At 40.4% G+C, this 13329-nt stretch overlaps 1 protein-coding gene across 1 annotated transcript in view; it reads right to left on the reverse strand.

The window, feature by feature from the left end:
* LOC114648345 (WD repeat-containing protein 26) overlaps positions 1–13329 on the reverse strand; it is a 240132-nt gene that overhangs the window by 77788 nt on the left and 149015 nt on the right. The window lies entirely within an intron of this gene.

Below are 13329 nucleotides of genomic sequence, written 5' to 3' on the forward strand. Positions count from 1 at the left end.
GTTTACAATGGGGTTATTGGTCACTGGTTCAAATGTGAAAACAAAAGCCTTAAAAACATGTTAAAAACCTTCAAACCATATTCATGATAAAAATATCCTTGAGCATCAACATCCAGTGTTGAGATTTCACAAATAGAGTAAACCATTACCAGCCCGGGACTGGGCTGACAAGGGTTCAAATGTTTTTAAACACTTTCGCCGCATCATCGCTGACACAAACAATACCTCATCTGAAAGCCACAGGTGTCTGTCTACATGCTTATAGTGATCAAATTGTTACAGTATGTACAGTTGACTCTTAATCTGGGATGAGATCATGTGTGCCGTGTCAAACAATGTTGTCAAAAAAATTAAAACCAGTATAGTAATTTTTCTGTTTAAGGAATAACCAAGTGTTCTACATCAAGAGTCTTGAGCAGTAGCACCTAGCTTCAGCATTTTCTCGTGCTCTTACATATACAGTAACTCCACAAAGCAACAGCAAATACATAAATATAGTATACTGACACAACAGGTTCCCCTACGCAAAATGAGCCCTAACATGTGTAGTTACTAGGGAATCCATTCGCGCACATTTCCCATTCCCGGGAATGAAACTGCTAGAATTCCCGGCTGAACGGGAACGGCCAAGCTCACATATATAGCTTGTAAAAGTGTAAAAATTGATCAAGAAATAAAGTTATAGCTGAAAATAATTAAGTGGCACGGTTTTTTGTCCCATGGTGTAGTGTGTTGCTCATTAATTCAGTCAACAACAGACCAGCAGCAGTCAGTCTCCCGGCTCCCACTAAGACTGAGCACAGTGGACTGGGAGGTGTCTGCACTCTGCAGCTCATGAATGCCGGGACGGGGCAGAGTTCATTGACGTCTGTGCCGTTGACAGCCTTGAACTGTTGCATCCGCATTATCTGTGACAAGAAACTTGCCATCACAGAATGATGACAAGAAACTGGATGCATCAGTAAAAGCTGAAACGGCTGTGTTTCAGAGCAACAGTAAGCGCGTCCATTGTTTAGAACAAGTGTATCAGTATCTGCTGACTGTGCCGCCAACTTCAGTGGAGGCAGAGTGTGCTTTCTCAGCGGCTGGTGTACTCTGCACGAAGGTGCGCTCTCGCATTGACGACCACACGCTCGACACGTTGTGCTTTCTAAGCTCTTATTACCGCAACTAAATAAATACATGTACTTATATGACCAGCATGAACTGCTTGTAGTTAAGGTTAGTCTTTTATTGGTGTCAACATATTGCAGTAGTTTTATTAAAAATAAGTGTCGCTCGTTCTAAAACCGTTCACATGTGAAAGATGCCCGTGCACAGTGTCATTCCCGGGAATGGATTCCCTAGTATTTACAATGAAGCAGTCTCAAAAAAAAATGACATAATCCATAAACACACCCACCATTATGGGCTTGAACCACCTGGCGATTTTGGGGAGATGACTCTTACTGACTGGCTCATACTATTGCAAAACCCACACCATTGGATAGCTGACACCATCACATTTCCAACAATGGCAAACATGGCCATGTTTGAACAATGGGCTTGCCCTGACTTTGCAGAATGCCTCGCTTAGCTTGAAGTTTGAGTGTGAATTTTCATGTACTGTCGCACAGAACTTCAGAAAGCAACAGCAAGTATAGAAATTTTATATCAAAATTTACAGCCGCCTCTGCTGAATAAAACTAGTCTAAGCTTGTCACTGTGGGATGAAGCGTTAGCAAAATCACCATTATATAGGAGAGTATGCCAGGCTGGCAGCAGCGACTTGGCAGTTCCAGTTCAGTGATTGTGGCTCAGTGGGTCATGCCATTGTGTGCTTTACACCATTTTATAGCCGAGACAGACTTTTCAAAGGACAGTGCCAAAGATGAGAAAAATAAATGAAAATGTGAGGATTTTTGTTTTTTTGGGAGGATGTATGTGCTTGTGTGAGAGAGAAATAATTTATATTTTACATAAATATTTTATATGACTTTTATATTATTTTATATTTATATTTTGGGCATCCTTGCCTGGAAAACCCAAGGTGGTTTTTTATAACAAAAATTTGGAAAATCACAGTGTCCACCTATGTTTTTTATTGCTATTTTGGCAGTTTTTGAGTAAATTTGACATAACCACAATTCCTACCATATTTCAGTTATATGTCAAGTTTAAGTGAAAAAATGATTGTCCTTCCTTTATTTATTGGATAATAAGGCTTTATTATGGTGTTCTCCCCTCTGGTGGAAATTGCTGAAAGATGCCCTCAGGTGGCAAAGGGTTAGCAATGTATCCATATCACATTCAGGGAAAAAAAACATTAGTGAGATTCTACTATTTTAAAAAAGTCTGGCCTTGTTCTACAACTCAATGTCTTTCTCTGTCTGCACCAAGTCTTCACATTCCAAGGGGCATGAATTCTTATAGTTCATTTTTTGAATGCTGTAGTGACCATGGTTATTTTGAGAGTGATGCAGGTGCTTACAGGAAGATTTTTCTCAAACTTTACACAAGTGAACTGTCATTTTATATTCATGCACACACTAGCACAGGCACCCATCCGCCCACTTGCACTAATTTGGAATCAATAATTCTGCAATCCTTTGGGGATGTGGAAAGAAACCCCATGCTAAATAGGGAATAATGTGCAAACTCCTCAGAGACAATGCCCAACTATGAGATTCAAACCCAGGATAATTGATCAGCGAGACAGCAGCCCTACTGACTGTGCTACTGTGCCCTCTACATATAAGCTACTCATTATTACAGGATTCAGTTTGCCAGTAAATGACATTTTTATTAGTAATACTATATACCTCTGTTTTTCATTCTGCTTCACGTTAAGCTGGAGTGTAATAACTCACCTGGAAAACTTCTGGAACTGTAACAGGCTTCAGAAAGAAACAAATTATAAACACCTTCTTTGAGGCTACAAAGTAATCATCCTTGGAAAAGTGAGCGCAACAAACTTATAGTTCACATTTTACCAAAAATATCCTCCACGTTTATGTGGAATGCAATGATGTTGGGATTGTAACGGCCAGGTACCTTCCATCTAGACAAGTTTGCCCTCAACTATTCCTAAAGAGTTTTATATATGCATGTGTATTTATATTACTTGTGTTCTACGTAATAAAAATTTAAACACTCTGTGGAGAACCACGTAAAATGCAAGTTTCTAAGATGTACACTGCTATTTTGATCCCTGACTACTGCAAAAAGTCCATTCCTTGACAAGTCAAATTTCTTGTAATTGTGAATTTAGTGGTTTATAATCTGTATTTGTGCAAATGTTTTAATTTTGAAACACCATCATCCAGCTTTATGCATGTTTTCTTACAATGGTGACTTGTTTTGATAGCTAAAAATTAAGCCGACAGTGCATTAAGAGTGCTATTTTTGTAACCTTGTTAGTGGCATTCAGCGGAAAAAGCTACAAAATAAACACTCAGATTTTTTGTCTACATTTAAAAAATTTTTTGATCCTCTGTTGTATTGAAATGTATATTCACTGCTAAGTGTTGACTCCTGCACATGAATGAACTTGATTGGTTCCATCTGACATGGGTTTTCTCTTTATAGGCCCTGCTTGACTTTAGGCTTGTTAAGCCACAGGGATAACCTGTGCTGCTGAACAGTGCATTATCTGTTATGAATGAAAATGTGGGTTTTATTTGAACTGTAATTACGCTTCGCTTTGATTACTTCCAGACACCCCAAAGACACCAAACCTACCACCTCAACTCAAAGCCCCCACTAAATTTTTATGGCAAGGACCTTGATGTCAACAGTATATAATGCTAAACAGTTTTGTTCTATTTTACTTGCTTATTTTACAGGAAAACTCTTCCCACGTTGAGCACTGTGAATAGACAAGTGACCAGAAATGTAAGCTTACTGCAAGAAAAAAAAAAGTGATATTACTTGTTATAAATTATACCTGAGAATCACAGAAGGCATGTTTCCTAAAATAGGACAACGTAGAAGTTTTAAGGCTTTTGATTTCACGCTTGCATGGATATCCTATAAACCCAATTTAAAATACAAAAGTACACAGTTTCCCATGGCACATTAATGTTTATCATGCTTGTGAAAAAAATATATGACGGTCACATATGTGGGAACAGGTACAAGACACTCGTGCAACACAAGACTTGACATTTATCAGACTACTATTCACAACAAAGATCAACATCAAAATAGTAAAATGTAATGTAAGAACTCTAAAATGGAAAACTGGAGATGTTTAACAAGAAATTAAACATTTGAAGGTGGTGATATACTCCGCATAATCGAACAGAGCACTACAGCTGGTGAAAATCTAAGGGAAACCTATGTATATTTCAATAAGTAATGTATGTTCCACAAGCTGATATTTGAAATGAAGATATATAAAGTTTGCAGTCTTGCAAGAAACAAAGGACCACTGGAGATCATAAAATATCTTTATGGTGATGGGTGATATGAATGTTAAAGTAGGAGAGCAACGAGATGGTGCATCTGGAAAGAGATTCAGAGTTCTGTCATGTGAAAGATAAGACAACAAGAACCATAGGCAATCAATATTACAATTAAATATACTATATCATAACAAAGAAACGTTTTTAGAAATATTACGAAATGCACCAAAGAGTTTGAAGTTTAAAAAGGCAGTGGTGGATGTGTGAATATGAATAGGTTTGCAAGTATGGGTTGTAGCAGTCACTAACACAGCTCATCACATGCAGGAAGGAAGGCAGGCAACTAGCTACCAGCGAGCTTGCTAAGGCTGGGAAGAGCTAAGTTGCAGAAGCCCATCTGGCTGGGAAGGGGAACAGACTTATGCTTTTAACAGACTCAGGAGAATTTGAGAATAAGGGCAGAAACAAAAATGACAAACAATTCCAGTTAGTTAGTGCTTGTCTTGGTCTCAGTGAATGCTGGCGTGTGTGATAGCGGAAAATGGAAAGTGACAAAGATCGTGGATATTGTGATACTTCATGGTAATAAGTAGGGGCCCTGTCCTCCACTACTGCCTGAACACAAATTCTTGCTCTGATAGCATGGAATCTCTCTCTCTCTGTTCCCTATACAATCCTACACCGTTTGACAGATCTGGACCACATTTTGCACAGCTGCTCTCTAGGATCATACAAACAAGACAGACAACATTGGAACTCAAAATTTTGACCCTGGTGGGGTCTTAGTGTTTCTTCTACTGTGTGCTACAGTTTGCACACCAGTGCCACTTGCTGGCTCAGAGCAAGTGAAACTTTCTAACAGACTGAAGCCACACTTGCTAACAAAATGATCAGAAATTAACATTACTTACCTGGGCAGGCTGTGTGTTGATTTTATCTACTAAAACATATCAAAAGAATATCATGCACTTTCGCAGGGGACTGCTGGGTGAGGCTTGATTGTGAGTGGAAGGGCAGTGCAACAATAAGGAAAATCAAAAGGTTGTTTAACTCCTTGTTTGTAGGCTTTCCTTCACAATTTCTGTAATCCAGTCGGACACCAAAAAAAACCCCACAAATTTTCAACTCATAGGACCAAATGCATTGATAGAGAAGCTGTGTGGATAACAGATGGCAGAGCTAACAATAACAACAGGGCTTGTATTTAAAAAAAATAAAAAAAATAAAATAAATTCTCTTTCCTTAAACTATTCTACAGATATACTCTGGCAATGCCGGGTACTTTGTCAAGCATATAATAACAAAATAGCTATGAAAAATGTGGTCATTTGGGATATACACATCTTAGACAAATCACATCATACACAGATATGAAAACAAAAACTACCACCACCTGTGGCTGTAAAGTTACACTTGAGACACCTCTCATCTTCATGAACTTGCTCGTTGTACTAAATATTTCAAGAATAAAATTACACTAGGAGGCACAGCTTCAGCAATATGTTTCCTAAACTATTAAATCTGCCAATACAGTGAAATCATTGATCTAAATACTAAAAGGAATGCAAGGTTTAATATCACATCAGAAATGCCATCATTTTAGAATGGCCTACACTTGTAAGATACTACTGCAGTTACCAAATCTATTTTACGGCCTTTTGGTGAAGTATATTCATTCTAGTCTTGCTTTGTCCTTTCCAATTGTGAACCCAGTATTTATCTTGGTCTGTGTCTGGTTGTACAGCCAATTATCCAGTCAGACTATGACAGCTGTAAAAAGGGACAATTTAGAATTTCTTACATTTCTTAGCCTCAGATGAAACAAATTATTATACATGTTCAATACCTAAAACAGAAAAAGGTGCTACACAGTGTAGGACGAACTGCTAACAATGCCATCTATGTAAGACATTCTATTGAAGTTTGCATTTAGACATGAGACTAACCAAGTAAGAGAAGCACTAGTAAACCAAATTGGTATGTGTTTTTTTTTTTTAACTTTATGTCAAAACGTAACAATTACAAAACCTTTTCAGTTTCATTGAAATTTTTTTGTCTTGCTTGTGGACCCACTCTTGTGCGACTATCTTCACATCATCATTTGCATGGCATGTCGCACAGAATTTTCACTTTTAGACAAGAGAACAGATGGTACTCACACAGTGCCAGGTCCAGAGAACAAGGTGGACGTGACATCTCTAAGTAAAATTTCACAAAGCAACAAATGCAACTCATGCAGAGTAAACAGAGGCACTGCCATAATGCAAAAGCAGCATGGCCACATGTTTTGCCCAATAGTTTTCCCTGATTGATTACCATTAACACCAAAGCAAATCAGCACAATGCATGTTGGATAAATTAACCTTTAAAGACATGGCAAATATTCAATTGCGCACATGATCATTCCAGCACTAGTTTGGATCAATACACCATTTGATTTTGGATATTCATTATATTTCCCTTACAGATTATTTGGACTCCACATCATCATGATGTATCCCCATTACGTCCTCAGTTGTGAGGTGCTCCTTAAAATTCTCCCAGTCTGAAATCATTAGCTTGAAATTTTTTGTGGAACACAATGTGGAGATGCTTTATTTGAAGAGTTAACATTTTGGGGACCCACATACAGTTCTTGTCCTAAAAGAATGGATTCTATTGTTTCATAAACCCAATCCATATAGTGTCTGCTATCTCATACACCATCACTCATCTATATTTTGTTACATTTTGCTTCATGGTATCAACATTATCTTCTGTCAGTGTGGCCAGATTGTGGATCATCTTTGAGATGCATCCTACAATAATGGAATTCTGAAGGCCACCTAATGTCTGTGGTATAAGTCAGGGACTGGACCTGGTACAAAATGAGTATGTGAAAATGAGTAAGAAATTCAATGATCACATAAAAATGTATATTTTTATTAACTTGCTTTTAAAAGAAGAAACAAAATTATAAATTACAAGAAAATTGTGATTCACATATTTTACTACACAAAAATTTATGTTTAGTCCTTAAAAAACACCCAAGGAAAAAAAATATATAATATATCTATATATATAGTTCACTAAGCCGCCGACAAATAGACACCCATGGAAAGCACGCAAGATAGCGACGCCCACCAACTCTAAGACCATTGGATACGACGACAACTCGCAGAGCCACACCCACCAACTCGGACGTAGCAACTCACGGAGCGGGGCGTCATTCACGTTCGTCTCTGCTACACTCCACATGCACCTCTGAAGAAGTATGTTTGTCGCGGATGTGAATCTCTGTATGTGGCGTGTAGAACAGCAGGAACAAGGCAGGACACACACAAACACACCCATGCAATAAGCACACACTAGGGCCAATTTAGAATCACCAATCCACCTAACCTGCATGTCTTTGGACTGTGGGAGGAAACAGGAATACCTGGAGGAAACCCACGCAGACATGGGGAGAACATGCAAACTCCACGCAGGGAGGATCCGGGAAGCGAACTCAGGTCCCCAGGTCTACCAACTGCGAGGCAGCAGCACTACCCACTGCGCTACTGTGCCGCCCATGTTTTTACATTTAGTGTACTATTACGCAGTGCATTCTATGGTTTAATTAACTATATTTGTGCTTAAAAACTTACAAAAATATATATTTACATACAGTTCGTATGGTCTGGAACGGATTAATTGTATTTCCATACAATCCTATGGGAGAAATTGCTTTGGTTCACAACAAAATCGGTTTACGACGAATTATGGTCGTGAACCAAGGTTCCACTGCATTCTTTTCGGTTATGATGCACGACTGCGTCCACCATCACAAACTGTTTTACACGCCATGGTCTTAGAGTTGGTGGACGGGTCTCCATGAGTTGCTCTTGCGAGTGGGCACATGACCAGGCGGTGTGTATGCTTCGAGAACGAGGGTGGACGCGGAAGGACCATCTAAGAAGAGGCATGTTTGTCGCGGATGTGAATCGCTGTATGCGGCGTGTAAAACAGTTTGCGAGGGGTATCCCATGGTCTTAAAGAGTTGGTGGGCAGGTCTCTGTTAGTTGCTCTTGCGAGCGGGCACATGACAAGGCAGTGTGTTTGCTTCGAGAGCAAGGGTGGACGCGACAGCACCATCTAAGAAGAATCATATTTGTCGCGGATGTGAATCGCTGTATGCAGCGTGTAAAACAGTTTGCGAGGGGTATCCCAAGGTCTTAGCAGTGCCTATGCTTCGATGTGAATCGCTGTATGCAGCGTGTAAAATGCTGTATTGTATGTTGCCCTCTCCAGAGTAACATCTTTTCATTCACCTACAGTCGTATCCTCAAAACCAACCCCATTTGGACAACTGTCTTTCAGGAAGTGTTCACCCATCCATACATAATTATGCGGCGTAGCATGCTAGTATTATATATACACATACATACACACAAACATACATATATACATACTGTGATATATGGCTGGCCATTCATCCCGGACAATACCCCCAGGCCGCCAGGTGGAGCTCTCCCTGCAGCATGGAGGTGCCCCGAAGGCCAGCAAGGAATCCTGGACAATGGAGTTTTTATGCACAGCCCTGCTGGATACCATGGGGGCCAACAGAGGACGCTGCAGGGAGGCCCAGAGACTCATATGTGCACTATAACCCGGAAGTACATCTTAGTCACAGCGACAGCAGGAATGACGTGCTTCTGGGATGAAAAAGAAGAGTTTTTATCTGACCCGGAAGTGCTCCTAGTCACATGGACAGAGAAAGTGAAACACTTCCAGGTCAAGGACTATAAAAGGACTAGGGGAGATCACAGACGTCAAGCTGAGCTGGGTGGAAGGGGTGGCAACGCATCTGGGAGTGGAGAATTATTGATTAGTGTTTGATTATTGTTATTGGATGAGTATTGTGGAGAGGAGGGTACTTGGTGCACGTATCAAATATAATTAATTCAATATTTTGGATTTTACCTGGTGTCTGACATATTGTCCAAGGGTTCAAGGGAGCGATAGTGCCCCCTATCTGTCACAATACACATTCACACAAATATTATACATACATACACACACACACACACACATACACATACACACACACACACATATACACATATACATACACACACACACATATATACACATATATACATATACAGTGGAACCTCGGTTCACGAATGTCTCGGTACACGTACACATCGGTTTACGACCAAAAAGTTTGCCAAACTTTTGCCTCGGTTCACGACCACACACTCGGCATACGAACAAGCCAGTTTCCCTTTCAGTTTGTACATATTCAATCTCTTCCCTGTGCAGCGAGCAAGAGAGAGAGCGGGCGAGCGTGACACACACACACACGCACGCACACACACAGCGCAAGAGAGAGAGACAGACACACACACACAGGCAGCGCGAGAGAGAAACACGCGTGCACACACACAGGCAGCGCGAGAGAGAAACGCGCACGCACACACACAGGCAGGGTGAGAGAGAGAGACGCGCGCATACACAGGCAGTGCGAGAGAGAGAGCTGGATGCACACACACAGGCAACGTGAGAGAGAGAGCTGGATGCATAAGGTAGGAAGGCAGTTAAAGAATGCACTGGGCTTGATTTTGTTTTCACTTCTGTTTACAGCGATCGGTTCGTAGAGTGCATTGTTGCAATGTTACTTTTCTTGGTGGTTTATTAAATACGGATTTTTTTCAATGTTCATTTTTTTTCCCTATGCTTAAAACTCATTAAAAAAAAAAAGTGTTTTTTAGCCAGCGGTTGGTAGCGTTATAGCGCGAACTATTGCAGTGTTAGTTTTCTCTGTTGTTCAAGGTTTTCTCAGAGTTATTCAATGTTTTTACATTAGTTTACTATTACGCTGTGCATTCTATGGTTTAGTTAACTATATTTGTGCTTAAAAACTATATATTTACATACAGTTTGTATGGTCTGGAACGGATTAATTGTATTTACATACAATCCTATGGGGGAAATTGCTTCGGTTCACGACCAGAGTTTTGGAACGAATTATGGTCGTGAACCAAGGTTCCACTGTATATAAATTCATATACAGTCGACCCTTGATATACGACCGGCTTGACATGCGAACAACTTGATTTACGACCAAAATTTTTATTTTGATTTACGACCAACATCTTGCGTTACGAATTGAATGCGGTCACGTGTATCCGCTTGCGCGATTGTAAACAAACAGAAACATTCCTATTAATGCGGCACTCATTCAATAAAATGTCAGGTTTGTAAACTCTCTTGGGACCTCCCCCAACTAGAAGACATGCCAAAGTCCAAACTCCTTATGGAAGACTGTTTATCTGTTGCTGGGGCAACAGCCCGCTTAAAGCTGTGCTGAGTCTCTCAGCCAAAGCAAACATAAAAGATATCGATGGGGGGGTGGGGGGTCTCAGAAGAGTTCAGAAACAGTTCCTTGTATCATCGCAAGGAAATGCTGAGAAAAATTCTAGTCAGAATAACTTGTAGGCAGGAGGAGATTAAAATTAACGCAAAAGAAGCTATTGCAATGATTGCAAATGCCTGAGCGCAAGTTAAAGAAAGCCTTTAAAAAGCCTTCAGTTTCATTATCATCCTCCTCCATTCCTGCAGCCCAAAGATGTCAAATTAAATGGTGAGTACAGTATGAAATTGTTGTTTCTGGTAGGCTAGGCACTTATTACTTTTTGGTTAGTACATTAGAAAAATTATTGGTGTTTTGGTAAATTATGCACATTATACAACCCTTTTTTTATTATGAAAAGGTTAAGTAAGTGTTGCAGTGGGAGGTTCGGAACGCATTATGGGTATTTCCATTATTTCTTATGGGAAAAATAGTCTTGACTTACAACCAACTTGAGTTACAACCAGCCCTCGTGAACGAATTGAGTTCGTAAGTCAAGGGTCCACTGTATATGAATTATGATAATCACTTCAAGATTTCCACCAGATTCCTGGAGGCCACCATAAACATACCCAATCGTTTGTAAAGAAAGCTTCCATATTTAGTATTTATTACATGGTGGTATATGGTGTCAGATTATAAGGCTGCACCTGTAACTGCACAATTATTCTGCCATAGCTTCCTTCAGCAACTTCTTTCTTAAAGCTAAAAATTTAATGTGACTGCAGAAATAACAGAACAAAAATAATTGTAAATGTGAAGCAGCCATCAGCATTTTGCTATGGTTAGTACCGACAAAAAAAATATAAATAAATAAATCACATGTCTCACAATGATTTCCTCTAATCTGACACACATGAAAAGCACAACCAAAGTTGGCACCTGGGTAAATTATTTTCTACAGTTATAAGTATCAATTCAAAGCATCTCTATATACAGTACATCCGGAAAGTATTCACAGCGCATCACTTTTCCACATTTTGTTATGTTACAGCCATATTCCAAAATGGATTAAATTAATTTTTTTCCTCAGAATTCTACACATAACACCCCATAATGACAATGTGAAAAAAGTTTACTTGAGGTTGTTGCAAATTTATTAAAAATAAAAAAACTGAGAAATCACATGTACGTAAGTATTCACAGCCTTTGCTCAATACTTTGTCGATGCACCTTTGGCAGCAATTACAGCCTCAAGTCTTTTTGAATATGATGCCACAAGCTTGGCACACCCATCCTTGGCCAGTTTCGCCCATTCCTCTTTGCAGCACCTCGCAAGCTCCATCAGGTTGGATGGGAAGCGTCAGTGCACAGCCATTTTAAGATCTCTCCAGAAATGTTCAATCGGATTCAAGTCTGGGCTCTGGCTGCGCCACTCAAGGACATTCAGAGTTGTCCTGAAGCCGCTCCTTTGATATCTTGGCTGTGTGCTTAGGGTCGTTGACCTGCTGAAAGATGAACCATCGCCCCAGTCTGAGGTCAAGAGCGCTCTGGAGCAGGTTTTCATCCAGGATGTCTCTGTACATCGCTGCAGTCATCTTTCCCTTTATCCTGACTAGTCTCCTAGTCCCTGCCACTGAAAAACATTCCCACAGCATGATGCTGCCACCACCATGCTTCACTGTAGGGATGGTATTGGCCTGGTGATGAGCAGTGCCCGGTTTCCACCAAATGTGATGCCTGGCATTCACACCAAAGAGTTCAATCTTTGTCTTATCAGACCAGAGAATTTTCTTTCTCATGGTCTGAGAGTCCTTCAGGTGCCTTTGGCATACTCCAGGCGGGCTGCCATGTGCCTTTTACTAAGGAGTGGCTTCCGTCTGGCCACTCTACCATACAGGCCTGATTGGTGTATTGCTGCAGAGATGGTTGTCCTTCTGGAAGGTTCTCCTCTCTCCACAGAGGACCTCTGGAGCTCTGACAGAGTGACCATCGGGTTCTTGGTCACCTCCCTGACTAAGGCCCTTCTTCCCCGATCACTCAGTTTAGATGGCCGGCCAGCTCTAGGAAGAGTCCTGGTGGTTTCGAACTTCTTCCACTTACGGACGATGGAGGCCACTGTGCTCACTGGGACCTTCAAAGCAGCAGAAATTTTTCTGTAACCTTCCCTAGATTTGTACCTCGAGACAATCCTGTCTCGGAGGTCTACAGACAATTCCTTTGACTTCATGCTTGGTTTGTGCTCTGACATGAACTGTCAACTGTGGGACCTTATATAGACAGGTGTGTGCCTTTCCAAATCATGTCCAATTAACTGAATTTACCACAGGTGGACTCCAATTAAGCTGCAGAAACATCTCAAGGATGATCAAGGGAAACAGGATGCACCTGAGCTCAACTTTGAGCTCCATGGCAAAGGCTGTGAATACTTATGTACATGTGCTTTCTCAATTTCTTTATTTTTAATAAATTTGCAAAAACCTCAAGTAAACTTTTTTCGCGTTGTCATTATGGGGTGTCGTGTGTAGAATTCTGAGGAAAAAAATGAATTTAATCCGTTTTGGAATAAGGCTATAACATAACAAAATGTGGAAAAAGTGATGCGCTGTAATACTTTCCGGATGCACTGTA

Source organism: Erpetoichthys calabaricus, chromosome 3 (assembly GCF_900747795.2).
Source record: "Erpetoichthys calabaricus chromosome 3, fErpCal1.3, whole genome shotgun sequence".
Taxonomy (NCBI): domain Eukaryota; kingdom Metazoa; phylum Chordata; class Cladistia; order Polypteriformes; family Polypteridae; genus Erpetoichthys; species Erpetoichthys calabaricus.